We start from the raw sequence: 4,342 nt of genomic DNA, 5'->3' as shown, positions 1-4,342 counted from the left end.
AACTGAAAGCCTTAAGAAATCCAATGCTTATTTATTTTAAAAAAGAAAAAGTGGAATCTCTGTAAGAGCCAGTCTTATCTTTTACCTTGCCCTGATCATTTCCTCTCCTACCACATCTCTGTGGTAGTTTTGGAAGCCAACATTCTTGCAACTACAGAAACTAGGAAAACCAGGAGCCTGGTAGCCACTGGGGGAGGCAGGACAGACAAATCTGAGGTTCACCTAAAGCATCATCCTAGAAAAATGGCATTATTTGGCTTATCTGAAAATTTCCCAGAAAAGTTCAGTTTTTAGGGTTTGTTTCTATTCAATCTGAGAGCTTACTCTTTATGAACAGCTCTAACTACAGAGCATTTATAAAAAATAATCAGCAACGATTGTTTTAAGTTCACAGCTGCCTGAGGTGGCATCATCAATGGGAGTTAACAAAAGCCTGAAAAAGAAACCCTAAGAGAAAAAATGGAGGAATTGAATGGTCTTGAAGGGCTTTGAAAGCTCTTATATAAATCTGGAAACCTAGAAGGACATGCAGACATCTTCAGGAAAGATCTGAAAAGGCCTAATGCTCTTACCTCTGGCTGATCTTGAGGTTCTGTATAAGTTACCTAGAGCAACTATAGACTCCCTACCAGAATGTTAAAAGTTGAAACAAACACAGGCTCAGTGCCCTTCAGCAAAGGTTGGGAGATTCAAAGAGTTCAAAGAATAAAAGAATATTTCAGTAAAATTATTAGATTACCAAGATAATCAAGCAGGCAATTCAGTGGCCATGTATGACAGGGAATTTAGACTTTACAGAATTAGTTCACTAAGAAAGTCACTAATGAGCAAACAGAACATGGGCTTTACTGAAGAGGAGTTCAAGAGACTGAACATCAATGCGGCAAAGTCCAGCTTCCTCCCGGAAGATGAGAAGAGGAAGCTTCTTGATTTGCTCTACAAAGCCTATGGGATGCCACCTTTGGCTGCTGCAGCAGGGCAGCGTCCCTGAAGACGTCACGGCCACCTCTCCAAGCCCTCACCCTGTGGATGGAGCCTCCCTGACTCAGGGGGCTGGAACGACACTCCTACCTTTACTCCTTCAAGGAAGACCAGGGTTCCCATAGTCAGCTACTGCTGCTCTTGAAGCCTGTGTGCCTGTTTCTGTACACGTGAATACTTCGGCACGCTGTATCTCTCCTCAGTCTGTGGACCAGAGTCTGGTTGAATCTGAAACCTTCCTATGGGGACTCATGATGAAAATCTGGTGCTCAATGAAGAAGCTAATGGCTAAAAAAAAAAAGTTTCTTAGTTTCATTACAGAAAGTCACTAATGACCAAACAAATAGTGGCAGTAACAACAACAAAGAGCAGTAACAACAAATCCTGGCAGGTGGGAAGGCCTCTGATTTCCAGAGCTGTTGCCAAGATACATTATTTAAAACTTGAGGTCTCCTGGGTGGCTCAGTAGGTTAAGCATCTGACTTTGGCTCAGGTCATGATCTCACAGTTTGTGGCTCTGCGCTGACAGCTCAGAGCCTGGAGCCTGCTTTAGATTCTCCATCTCTCTCTCTCTCTCTCTCTCTCTCTCTGTTCTTCCCTGCCTGTGCACGCTCTCTCTCTCTCTCAAAAATAAATAAATACACATTAAAACTTAAACACAGGTCAATTGAGACGGTCTTATTTGAGGATCTAAAACCAGAAAAAATATATATAAAAATGGAGGTTTATAGACCTGCAAGGCACTACCAAGCATAAAAATGTATGTCTAAAGTGACTTCTGGAAGAAGAAAAAAGAAGGAGAAGAATAAGAAAGAGGGGAGGGGAGAGAGTAACAGGAGGAATATTTGAAGATATAATAGCCCAAACTTGCCGGATTTGATTAAAAATATTAATCTGCATATGCATGCAGCTTAAAAAAAACTCCAAGAAGGAAAATTCAAAGGAATTCACATCTAGATTCATTATAGTCACACTATCTAAAGCCAAAGATGGAAAGAGAATCCTGTAATCAAAAGGAGAGAAGCAGTTCACGAAGTCCTTGCAGCTATTTCCATTTTCAATGAGAAATTTTAGATGTTCTTCTTAACATATGTCAAGTGGTATAAAGTTCCTTAAAATTCTTATTAGAGTACTAGACACAAAGGATTTGGAGACTAATAATTTAGGATAAAAGCAAGTCATGATTAATTTTACTGGAGTGGAATAAAAACAACTATGTGAAAGATATTTTTAAATCATTATTAATTGAAAAGGAATATACGAATATAGTAAAATATTCAAGTAAAAAAGTATATGAAAAGAAATGTTTCCATTTTACCTATATCCAAGTACTGCTAATGCTTTCTTTAGTAGCCTATATATAGAAATGTAGACATGTACTTTTTTTTTCATAAAGGTTAGCATAATTTGCTTTTTTCTGTTCAATTTTTATTGCATCATCAGAAACTTAGCTCTGCAATCCAGCTAGATTTGGAGGGAAATAAGGAAAATATGGAACCCATAGAACTGCAGGGAGAGCACAAAGATTATAGGATATTTCCAGAAGAATGGGTGGAGGGGTGTTTTCCTGAGCTACAGAAGGAATGGTCTGGTAGTTGAGATTGACAAGTCAATTTTTTCAGACTTATCCACAGTCAGCAATGGTTATCTTCTTGCCACTCTTGGATCCAAAGCGTTCCTTGGCTTCCACAATATTCCTGCCCTCTTTCACCTTGCCAAAGACCACATGCTTGCCATCCAGCCACTCAGTCTTGGCAGTGATGAAAAACTGGGAGCTGTTTGTGGTGGGTCCACCATTTGCCATGGACAAGATGCCAGGAGCCATATGCTTCAGGATGAAATTCTCATCAAAAATTCTTCCCATAGATGGATTTGGTGCCAGTGCCATTATGGCAAGTGAAGTCGTCACTCTAGTGCATAAACCCCAGAATAATCCTGTGAAAGTAGGAAACTTGATAGCCAAATCCTTTCTCCCCAGTACTCACAGCACGAAAGTTTTCTGTTGTCTTTGGAACTTTGTCTGCAAACAGCTTGAAGGAGAAAGGGCTCGCCATCCACCGCGTTGTGGAAAAACACCATGGGGTTGACCATGGCTGGGCAGCAGCGTCTCCAAAACATAATTTGCTTTTTACAGAAAAATCTGCTAATCTCCCATATCACCTACAGATATTTCTGCCTCTAATTCTTTAGAATCCCATATTTTATTGTAATATTCCAAACTACTTAGATGGTTTCAATATTTGACTTAGAAAATTAGATTTAAGATTAACCTTCAAGGTAGCAGTTTTCTAGTTGACCTTGATGTAAAAGGCATGGAAGATAGAAGGAACAACCACAGGGGAGGTAGGAAAATGTGAAACAGTAGTGCGTTGCAAAGAATGAGTGTGGTCTATGATTGCTGCAGCTGGTTGCCCACACAATAGATGTGGTAGCAAAGTGTGGGGTCGCCCTCAGAGTCATCAGCTTCTTGTTAACCTGTGGATTTTACTTTCCTATTAAAAATATACACAATAGGGGCGCCTGGGTGGCTCAGTCGCTTGGGCGTCCGACTTCAGCTCAGGTCATGATCCCACGGTTGGTGGGTTCGAGCCCCGCGTCGGGCTCTGTGCTGACAGCTCAGAGCCTGGAGCCTGCTTCGGATTCTGTGTCTGCCTCTCTCCCTGCACTTCCCTCACTCACGCTCTGTCTCTCTCTCAAAAATAAATAAGCGTTAAAAAATTAAAAAATATATATACACAATAGACAAAAATGGAGCAACAAGCAAGCCAAACGTCATCAAACTCCTCACAACTTTCTAAAACATAGCTTCTGTAAGCAAAACATTGTAATAAACTTGCTTATTTTGGGAACTCATAATTTCTGAAACAATTTGTGCAAATAAAAAAATAGTATTCCTTAGAAATTATGCAGGTGAAAAGCATCTTTGCACCAGTGTTAATGTATTTTAAGTAATCACGAATTAATGAACGTGGTCTTGGCTATGATATTACAACAAATTATTGTATAAATTGTATCATACAGGGTAATGTTAAAACTCTATATCTTAGAAATAAACTGAGTATCAATAAGAGAAAACCAAAATTTGATTGGAATTCTAGAAGCATGGAATTACTCCCAGAAATAGCAACCAAAATTTTATTAGAACAAGAGATGTATGTAAGCCTCTAAGAACCGTTAGAACTGTGTAATATGCACCATTTTATTGAATGCTAGAGTTTATGATTGCATATAAATATAAGTGAGTTGCACTGAGTACTTTGGGAACTCAATTAAATTTCCCCCCTTCCTTAGATGTTAGATAAAAACACAACATAGAGCAACATCTTCAGACAACATCATGGCAGGAACCTTATTCTAAATC

The 4,342-nt window shown here is 39.3% G+C and overlaps 1 pseudogene; it reads right to left on the bottom strand.

Annotated features, from left to right (window-relative positions):
- Positions 1-2,605: 2,605 nt before the first annotated feature.
- LOC125156438 (peptidyl-prolyl cis-trans isomerase A-like) lies at positions 2,606-3,078 on the bottom strand (annotated as a pseudogene).
- Positions 3,079-4,342: the final 1,264 nt, after the last annotated feature.

Source organism: Prionailurus viverrinus, chromosome F2 (genome assembly GCF_022837055.1).
Source record: "Prionailurus viverrinus isolate Anna chromosome F2, UM_Priviv_1.0, whole genome shotgun sequence".
In the NCBI taxonomy this organism is placed as follows: domain Eukaryota; kingdom Metazoa; phylum Chordata; class Mammalia; order Carnivora; family Felidae; genus Prionailurus; species Prionailurus viverrinus.
Note: the sequence above shows the minus strand (reverse complement) of the source record. Positions and strands in the feature narration are given on the sequence as shown.